Below are 10755 nucleotides of genomic sequence, written 5' to 3' on the forward strand. Positions count from 1 at the left end.
TGTCAGTGGTCTTTGCCCTGAGTAGCAATGCCATTTCTATCCTTCAAACCTGGAGGCTGGGACTTGCAACTTGATCTCTGTACATGGATTCAAATTACTAGGCTAAGGAGCCATTTTCTCCAGGAAAATATGAAATCAGAGAGAAAACATTAAAGGCTGTTTTTCACAGAGCAACCATTAGTGAAAAAAACACAATAAAACAGACCATTTGGGGGGCACCTGGGTGGCTCAGTTGCTTAAGTGTCTTCATTTGTCTCAGGTCATGAACTCAGGGTCCTAGGATTGAATTGGGCTCCCTGCTCAGTGGGGTGTCTGGCTCTCCCTCTCCCTCTGCCTGCTGCTCTCCCTTCTTGTACTCTCTCTCTGTAAAATAAATGAACAAAATGTTTTTAAAAATGTACCATTTTAACAGGTGAAAGTAAATTTATAGGAAGAGGCAGAATAAATACAGGGGATGATAACAGAAACATTAAGCAAGAAAAATAAGACATTAGAAATTGTCACTGGAAATACTGCGTCTGAAAAATAATTGATGAAATAGTCGATGAAAAAAAACCAACTCAAGAAATAAGTTGAATTGCAGAATGGACACAACCCAGGAAGAAATATGTCAACTAAGAAAAAAGGCAAAGTGACTCTCCCAAAACACAGACAGTACATCATGACCAGGGTGGAATTTATTCCAAGAACTTGGTATTTGATATTAAGAAGTATAGTAGTAATATTCATTATATGCCTAAAGATAAGTCCCCTATGATAAATCTCCATAGATGAGGAAAAAGCATCTCATAATTTAACATCTGTTCTTGATTTTCAGATGATTAGTTGTTACTATTTACCTTACATGACAAAAATATTTATTGTGACTGAAAAATCCAACAACTTAGGGGGAAAAAATGGCATATTCCTTCTATAATAAAAAAAAAAAAGTATATCCAGGAGCCTGGGTGGCTCAGTGGGTTAAAGCTTCTGCCTTCAGCTCAGGTCATGATCTTAGGGTCCTGGGATCGAGCCCCACATCAGGCTCCCTGCTGGGCAGAAAACCTGCTTCTCCCTCTCCCATTCACCCTGCTTGTGTACCCTCTCTTGTTGCATCTCTCTCTGTTAAAGAAATAAATAAAATCTTTTAAACAAATAAAATAAAAACCTCTTCCTCACTCATATTCAAATATGCAATATTTTTCTATATCCCATTCTTGGATTCTACCCATCCACTTGTACTTCTCACCCTTAGTGTTTCTTATTTTTTATCATAGTTTAACAAACCCATCAGCCTCCTTAAGCCTTTGGTACCATGTCCACAACAGTGATTGTACAAGGAAAAATGCAGGTCCATGCTAGTTCACCATATTTGGAGGAAATAGAAGCTTCAATGCATTTCTACTCAGAATTTTTTTTTTTAAGTCATTAGAGTGATGCAAAGTAGTTCAGGGCTGAAAAGTGATTGAGGCAACTTGATAATACTCCTAGCAATTGACTTTAAGCACCACTAGTATATCTGAAGTAAAAGAGTGACTTATTTTAGTTTAATATTTTACCAGGTTTGAGAAGATACCAAGGCCAAGACTGTCCAATCCCAAAATGCTTAGCCACACTCAGTTAAGAGCTATAACTGAACTCGGTTCCCCAAGACGTGTCCCAATGACTATCTTTCCCAAGAAACTAAGTGAAGTGTCTATGAGATTTGTTCATATTGGTACTGGTACAGCTGCTGAAATTCTCTGATGAAAGTACTTTTCCTCTCCAAACAGAAGCATCCACTTCCTTGGTGACTTAGAGGTTTTTAGAACATTACCTCCCACTTCCTGGTTTGTTTGTTTGTTTTTAAGATTTTGTTTATTTATTTGACAAAGAGAGATCACAAGTAGGCAGAAAGGCAGGCAGAGAGAGGCAGGGGAAGCAGGCTCCCACTGAGCAGAGAGCCAGATGTGGGGCCAGACCCCAGGACCCTGAGATCATGACCTGAGCCAAAAGCAGAGGCTTAACCCACTGAGCCACCCAGGTGCCCCCAACTTCCTCCTGTTTTGGAGTTGTTCTGCATTCCCTGTTGAGAATTTGTAACCCTATAGACTCTTAATTTGACTAGAAACAGACTGCTTCCTTCACCACCCTATCAATGGAAGAACATTAAAACTTATATCATTCACAATTTATAAATCTATATGTCAGTATACAGGTCCATTCATTTAAGGGGAGAAATATCCATGTTTAGTTTCACCACTACCATCATCTAATTTATAGTCAGACTAGGGGAAATTCACTGGGAATCTGTGTTTCCCTATGAGCTGGAGTATGATAACTGGGTATTACCAACGAATCTCAGCTATAGCCAAATACTAGAAAACTGTGGCTTCTGCTCTCTTCACTGAAATTTAAATATCCTGTACTGGGTTCTTCCTACAACACTGGTCGTGGGATATGAGACTGTATTTCCTTCTGCTAAGTCAGAGTAGATCTCTTATGATAAATCTCCCATCCAAGAAAATCATCTAATTATTCATGTTCCTCTGTTACCCTCTTCCAGCACCAGCAATTTCTAGGTCAAAGAGAAACCCAAGGAATGATAACTCAACAATAATAATACACAGGTGACTTTTCATACTTCACTTGAGCTTCCCTGCGCCTGTCTTCTCTGGCTGCATGTTTGGGTGGGCTCATTCCTCCTCCCTGCAGTGGTTGTTCTTGGTTGCCCACTGTACTCTCCGGGGCACTTTTACAAATGCTGGTACCTTGTCCCACCCCACTCTCTATGCCCTTAACCTCTAGTTCATTGGTCTGGAACATGATTTGGGCATTAGGATTTTAAAAAGTCCCCCAGATTATTCTAGTACGTGGTCAGAGTGGCTAGTGTCTCATTTAGAAGTTTTCTTCCAGACTGTATCTAATCCCTCTTGTGAGACCCAGATGTGGGTTTTCTCCCACAGATCAGGACTGGCTAAATAAATTGGGCTGCACAGTGTAAAAAGAAAATGCAGACCCCTTTATCCAAGAATTATTAAAAATTTCAAGTCTATGACAGAAGAATATTAAATCCAGCTTGGGATCTGTCTGAACTATGCACAGGCATCTTGTCCATTAAGCTAGCCCTGCCTGAGACCCAATGGTAATAGCTAACTGATTTTCTTCTTGTGTGTATTTTTTTTCTTCCATTATTTTTCTGTCTCCCTACTCAGTCTCCTTAGCCCATTCACTTATTCGTCAGATGGCATTTTTTTTTTTCTCACACCTTCCCCAGCTTTTGTAGTAAAGGTGGTATTACTAAGAGCAACCTGAGTCATAGGAGAATCTCCTATCTCCCCTCCTTGGCCAGTCTTTTTTGAAGTAGGCCCTGTCCTCCTTTTCTTATTTGGTTGTTGCTGGGACATTTTAGTGGCTTTCTTTTTTAAAGATTATTTATTTATTTGACAGAGAGAGAGAGATCACAAGTAGGCAGAGAGAGGTAGAGAGAGAAGGGGAAGCAGGCTCTCTGCTGAGCAGAGAGCCTGATGCAGGTCTTGATCCCAGGACCCTGGGATCATGACCTGAGCCAAAGGCAGAGGCTTTAACCCACTGAGACACCCAGGTGCCCCAGGAGTTGGTATTCTTAAAACAAATCTCCTTTCATGGGTTAAAGAAAAATGAATAATACAACTTCAGAATACTTAGAAAATATATGTAATTTTGCATAACTTTCTGTACTTGTTTTCCTCTTGCCACACCTGCCCATTTCAATTTCAGCTTCTCTCTCCTAGCATTTCCAAAAACTTTAAGAAGGAACAGTACAAGATACATGCCTAGGAAGAGATTTAAGGATATAGTCTATGATAATCATCACATCCTTCAAGATGAAAACCTTTTTCACTCTTAGGCCAGGACTGCAACAGAATTTGAGGACCAAGATCTCCCCTTCCCTCAGAAAGATGGAGAGCTGTCAGCACCTTTGACAGGAATCTGCATCTAATACCCAGCTGACCTTGCGGTGTGAAGAGGATTTACCATACACAGGGAGTGGGGAAGGAGTCAGCGATACCATGACGGAATGCTATGTCAAATAAACTGGGAGAAATGCTGCTCAGTCAGGATCTCAGGGAGACTTTAATCCTCACTAGACCAGAGCTGACGTTTATATGACAAGCAGATATGAAATCTCTTCTGGGGATTCAGCTGCCAGGGGCAATGGAAAAGGAAAATAAAGGCCCACTAATATGAGAGAGGTGATAATAAAGCTAACAGGTTAACGGAATTCCACCTGGCAACTGATACACTAGAATTTGCTGAAATATTTCCTTCCTCTCTTTTTAGCCATGTTCTTCCAATTCTTTAAATTCTGGCTCAAGTCCAGATGCCTAAATAAAGTTTTCCTTGATGGCATCAATTCTATTCTTTTCTTTGCTGAATTTCCCCTTATTGTCAATCCACAATTTAAAAAAATATATATATATATATATTTTACTCTATTCTGTTCTGCTGGTAAGTCAACATTTTGTAGATTAGAAAACCAATGTAAAATGCTTATGGATGATGGGTGGTTTAATATATATGCATGTTTTGTCACAGGAACTAGAATGACTGATCCTGTGGGCAGCATCATCAGACAAGCCCTGTCTGGGATCTTTGGTCCTAATGATGCTGGATGTGATGCTAGAAACCTATTGTACAACTCTCAGTAAAATGGTATTATTGCATATGTTGAAAGGCAGATATAATTCTGAATGAAGCATTATTTAGGCAAATGTAATCCTTGTGACAAAAGAAAAAAACTTAGTGCACATAATTTTTTTCTTTTCTTCTCTGCTCTTTCTTTCTCCTTTCTTTCTTTTTCTTTCTTTCTTTCTTCCTTGCATGAGATTTGAAGGTTTGTTTAGCTATACAAAATGTGTGAAAGGCAAAGGGAAAGAAGGATACAGAAGTCAGGAACACAGAGCAGCCTGTTACTATGTGAAGTAAATGCAAACACTTTCCTGTATCAGTACTGTGTTCAAATCTCACAAGCTAGTTTTTCTTCTAAGGCAGTTGACATATGTTTTAAATGTTGATTCAAACAAACATACATCCCATAGGACAGTTTCCTTGGAAAAAAAAAACAACAACAACAAAATGCGTATCTTGTGGTGGGAATTTAATATGGATCAAACAAACTGAATAATAAAAATACCTTTACCAACTACAAATCCATTTTCTGGTAAAACTTTGCTCCCTGGGGGAGAATTCAAAATAAGAGAATAATCTAATTATTTCTAATTTTGACACAATAATAAATTTAGGGGCCCGAGTTCAAATTTTTAAAAGAAAGAATACACCAACTTGGGTCAAAGAAACCATGAGTAAATTCCATTTTTTTTCTAGAATAATTAGTGTATGTTTTTAATTAGTTCTACCCCTTTCATGGATTTAAATATAAGATGAACACTGGGGCCTGGGTAGCTCAGTAAGTTGAAAGTCAAACTCTTGGCTTTGGCTCAGGTCATGATCTCAGGGTAGTAAGATCGAGCCCCCTATAGGGCTCCATGTTCAGCCTGGAGTCAGCTTGAGCTCCTCTCTCTTGCTCTGGCCCTCCCCACCCCCTATGCATGCTCTCTCTCTCTCAAATAAATAAATCTTTAAAAAATTATAGAACATGAATATCACCAGTTAACTTTTCCTACTTTTGTGATTTTATGCAGGTTATAATGGTCTTTTCCTCTAATTCATTCCAAGGTTCTGGCTTCCAAATACCCCCAGAACCAAGCATTTATGAATGATTACTTTTCCAAGGAAATATATCTTGTGTAATCCCTCCTCTCTTTTGCACCTCCATCCTTAACTTCACGCTCAAGCTCAATCCAACAAGCCAGTTCTCCTCCACATGCAAGCAAAGGCCTTACTATTTATTACTATTTCTTTACCTAAAAACTACTATTAATTTCTAATGTAATATTGGGAAATTATCCCAGTCAATTTCTTCACACTTTATCAATTTGTTGAATTTTCATAGTGAAATTTAGTTTTAGCTGCCCTGAACTCCATAGGGCAGATGTAGATGTAGGCATATGTAGGGCAGATGTAGAGTATTAAGAGCAAAGGATGCCAGAGCCATTGAGAGAAGAGTGGAGTAACAAATGAAGGACAACTGCCATCAGCAATTTAAAAAAAATTTAGAATCTGTGCCTATATAATTAAACTGAGATGGGCCACAGGATTCTGGCATAGAGACCAATGGAAATCACAGTCTCTCAGCTATTGACCTCCTTATAGTACACATTCTTAGAACACATAAAATTTTCTATGACTAAACTCAGGATACATTTATATTCTCAGACTTTATGTGCCCAGAGTCTTTTAGGATGCAAAGTGTACCAAATCCTAAGTTCCTATAAGACACTTAGATTCACTCCTATAGTTACTATGATTGCTTTGTTTTGTTTGAATGATTTTCTATTACCCAACTCATCTCTTCTATTACATTAATAGATCCTTGGAAAAGAGAAACATATTCTAAAAACTAATATACACTTACATACTTTAGAAATTGCAAATAAAAACTTATTATCTAGTCTGTGCCTAGAAAATAAAATAGTGGAAATTATTAATTACTTGTTATAATATAAATATAATATTAATAACTATTAATAAGTGGAAAAATAAAAGTCTCAGTCTATCATTTGATCATTTTAAAGGTTAACAACACTAAATAGTAATTGTCAGTGATATCTTCCACTCAAGGAAATGAACTACTTCAACTAAATTGACTGGTTACTTTGGGTAATTTGGTAGGAAACTAAATTAAAAATTGTCTTAAAATGATATTAGAAAAAAATTATAAATTTGATTTAAAAGTGTAATGTTAAAAAATTAAAGAAATAATATAATATGATACTACAGGGTTAATAAGGAAATGGAGTGCTTTGACAATTTTAACAAATTTAAGAAAGTCATCTTTAAAACATGTCTTCTTAAGAGATAAACTATTGAAAATGCACAGAAAATTAGGAAAATAAAAATGTAAGATAATCAGTGTTCATGTAATTCATAAATTTCAAGGTGTGTAGATCCAAGTATTTTACAAGTGTTTAAAACCAAAATAAAGAATAAAATAATGATTCCTCACTGAGTATTTCCAATGAAAAAATAAAATAATCACCATTTGGCTTCTTATTTTCATAACTACTTTCTTAACCTAAAATATGAAATGCTCAGAAGTAAAACAATTCTTTCAGAGTAGTCAATTCTGAATATTAGATAAACTCATGAAAAGAGTATTAAATGTATTCCAAATACCTTTTAGAATAATATGAATTAATAAAGGAAAATGTTATAAAATTTAACATTGACATTCTAGAATTATCTTCAACCAAAAAGTAATCTTTCTTTAAATGTCAATTTTAAAATATGTCACTATTATATAGATTTAAGGGCATTTAATAAAAATTATTTTTTATCAGCACTCTACTCATTCTGAGTATAAAACTGTAATAATTTGGGTTCTGACCCTTTAAGCTGAGCCTGTGGTATAAACCCAAGACTCAAAATTCTAAGCTAAGAAGATATACACTCAATAGGCATGTTATACACACAACTGTATAAATAAAAAAGTAATTTTATTTAAGAAAAAAATGGCTTCAGGGCACCTGGGTGGCTCAGTGGGTTAAAGCCTCTACCTTCTGCTCAGGTCATGATCCCGGGGTCCTGGGATTGAGCCCCGCATGAGGCTCTCTGCTTGGCACGGAGCCTGCTTCCTCCTCTCTCTCTCTCTGCCTGCCTCTCTGCCTACTTGCGATCTTTGTCAAATAAATAAATAAAATCTTTAAAAAAAAGGAAAAAAGGGGCTTCAATAACTTCAATGACTTCATATCAAAGTGATTATCAAAAAATATTTGTTGCATATGTTTTGATTTAAAATGTTCTTCCAGGTGCGGCTGGATGGTTCAGTAGGTTAAGCATCTGCCTGTGGCTCAGGTCATGAACCCAGGGTCCTGGGATCTAGTCCCATCAGGTGTGACATGCCCTGAGTTCAGTGGGAAGCTCACTTCTCCCCCACCCACTCCCCCTACTTGTGTTCTGTCAGATAAGTAAAATAAAGTCTTTAAAAATTTTTTTTCTTCTGGAATTTACTTGCTTCTTTCCCAGTGAGTTGTCCTTAAGGCTACCTATATAATGTGTTTACTTATACTGGCTTACCAGAAGGAGTGGGGGGAAGGTAAGAATTTACAACAAATTTCCAAAAGTCTTTGAAATGCTGCTCCAGGGAGACATAACCATTTTTGTTTTTGTGGTAAAATGGAAGCATGTGCTGATTTCCTTCACACAGAGCAAATGAATCCATGCTCTTTATTTTCTTTTCCTAAGATATTAAAATTGACTCTCAAAAACTCTCCACCAGTTACTTGTAACACACAAAGTAATTCCACAGCTGTCTTAGGATCAACTCATAATTTCATTATCTGTTAGGATTAAGTATCTGTTATTTAGAATGTTAATTTAAAAGTATGCACAACAAAGAACCTATGGAGGCTCTAACAAAAAGTTGCATAAATAAATAAGGTGAAAAGCTGAAAGCAACCTAAGCGTCCACTGATGGATGAATGGAAAACAAAATGTGGTATATACAACTATGAATACTAAATTTCAAAAAGGAAGGAAATTCTGACATATGCTGTAAGATGGATGACCCTTGAAGACATTACACTAAGTGAAATAAACCAGTTTAAAGAAGACAAATACTGTTATGATTCTATTTATATGACATTTATATATACATTTATATATATTTATATATTCCATTTATATTTATGTATTTATATATACGAGAGTAGTTGAAACCAGAGACAGAGAGTAGGGTGGTAGTTGCCAGGGGCTGGAGGAAGGGAAGATGAGGAGTTACTGTTTAATGGGTAGAGTTTCAGTTTTGCAAGATGTAAGGACTTTTATGGATGGATGATGGCGATAGCAGCCTAACAATGTTAACGTACTTAATGGCACTGAAGTATACACTTAACAGTGGTTAAGATGGTACATTTTATGTGGTACGTATTTCACTAATTTTTTTTTTTCATTCAAGGAGCACCAAAAACAAAGACATAATAATGGTATTTAGATCATGAATGGATTTAAGACTGATCTTTGGAATCAAATAGGGTTGAGTTTGAATGTTTCATTACTTACTGACTATATCCTTGGCCTCTCTAGCCTTCAGTGGGAAGGAAGTGTGTGTGTGTGTGTGTGTACTCATTCATTCATTACTGGGTTGTTCTGATATATACATGAGAAAACATTCAACCATTTCTCTTGCCAGGTAAATATGTACAAGGGTAAACTCATTGTAATGTGGCCTACTAGGTGACAAGGGAACAAGATTCACCATATGCAGACCATTCTTGCTTTGAGTCAATTCAGATCAACCATTTCCAGCCAAGATGAATAACTGTGGCTGCAACACAGATGCTGTGCTTAAGTGGTTTTCACTTTATTTATCTCAACAATGGACTATGTACCTATCTCTGTCTATTTATCTATCAATTTATCTATCTATCTATCTATGTCTACATCTTTGAATTAAGTAAGAAACCTGTGCTTAACTCCTAAGGATGAAAAGAGAGAGTCCCATTATTCTTGAGCTAAAGCTTGATTAAATCAATGCCAGATTTGCTCAGTGATATGTAAGTTTTATACCTATATATATATAATTATAAAAATATGTTTGTTATTGAAATCTGTGCAAGAGGGAGAAATAAAGCCTTTATTATAGTGAGTCATGAACTCTAGCACTCTTAAGAAATCTTTTCACAGGAAAATAATACATATATTGTGACATTTTAGGAATACAATAAGTAAATACACGAGATTATCAGATGGACAAAATCTAACAAGGTGCTTCCCCAGCAGAAAGCTCAATAAATGTTTCTTTCCTTCCACCCTTTCTCTTCAGTGTACACAGTATATTAAACAGGAAGAAGAATAAAACTCAGAAAAGGAAATAAAAATATGAAATTGATGAGGCACCTGAATAAAAACAGGGAATACAGAACATCACAGAGAGCCTGGCTAAAACTCTGTGACTCAATATGTTAAGATCAGGAGACTCGGGGTGCCTGGGTGGCTCAGTGGGTTAAGCCTCTGCCTTTGGCTCAGGTCATGATCTCAGGGTCCTGGGATGGAGCCCCGCATCAAGCTCTCTGCTCCCCCCCAACCCCTGCCTGCCTCTCTCTGCCTACTGGTGATCTCTGCCTGTCAAATAAATAAACAAACACTTAAAAAAAAAAAAAAGAAAAGATCAAGAGACTCTTCCCATGGTGAGATCCTTCTGAGGAAACTGTTGGTTATTTGCTAATCTATGTACATATCCAGAAAAATATTATCTGAACTATACATTATATCTCATCTACTTAATTCTCACAATTTGAATATTTTAGTTGCAAGACATTGTGACTAAAATATTATCAATACTACATGATATTATTGCCACATGTCTCTTCTCTGGAGCTAAAACTGCCTTGCATTCAGAAACTTCCTGTCATTCTCTCCATACACTGTCAGAGAAGAGATCAACGGCCAAAGGAAGGGCCAAGAACGCGGTGGGTGAGAGACTCCCAAGCTACAAAATCCAACGAGGTGGTTCCTCTGGGAATTCTGGCAAGTCCAACTCTTTTTTTTTTTTTTTAAATTTTTTTATTTTTTTATTTTTTTATTTTTTTTATTTTTTATTTTTTATAAACATATATTTTTATCCCCAGGGGTACAGGTCTGTGAATCACCAGGTTTACACACTTCACAGCACTCACCAAAGCACATACCCTCCCC

General features: G+C 36.7%; 1 long non-coding RNA gene across 1 annotated transcript in view; it reads right to left on the reverse strand.

Annotated features, from left to right (window-relative positions):
• Nucleotides 1-265: 265 nt before the first annotated feature.
• The window catches only part of LOC132028033 (uncharacterized), a 34322-nt gene continuing 23832 nt past the window's right edge, over nucleotides 266-10755 (reverse strand). Inside the window, exon 3 of the long non-coding RNA XR_009407330.1 lies at nucleotides 266-363. This is a non-coding gene — a long non-coding RNA (uncharacterized LOC132028033). The remainder of the gene's footprint in view (nucleotides 364-10755) is intronic.

This window comes from Mustela nigripes, chromosome 12, assembly GCF_022355385.1.
Source record: "Mustela nigripes isolate SB6536 chromosome 12, MUSNIG.SB6536, whole genome shotgun sequence".
Lineage (NCBI taxonomy): Eukaryota > Metazoa > Chordata > Mammalia > Carnivora > Mustelidae > Mustela > Mustela nigripes.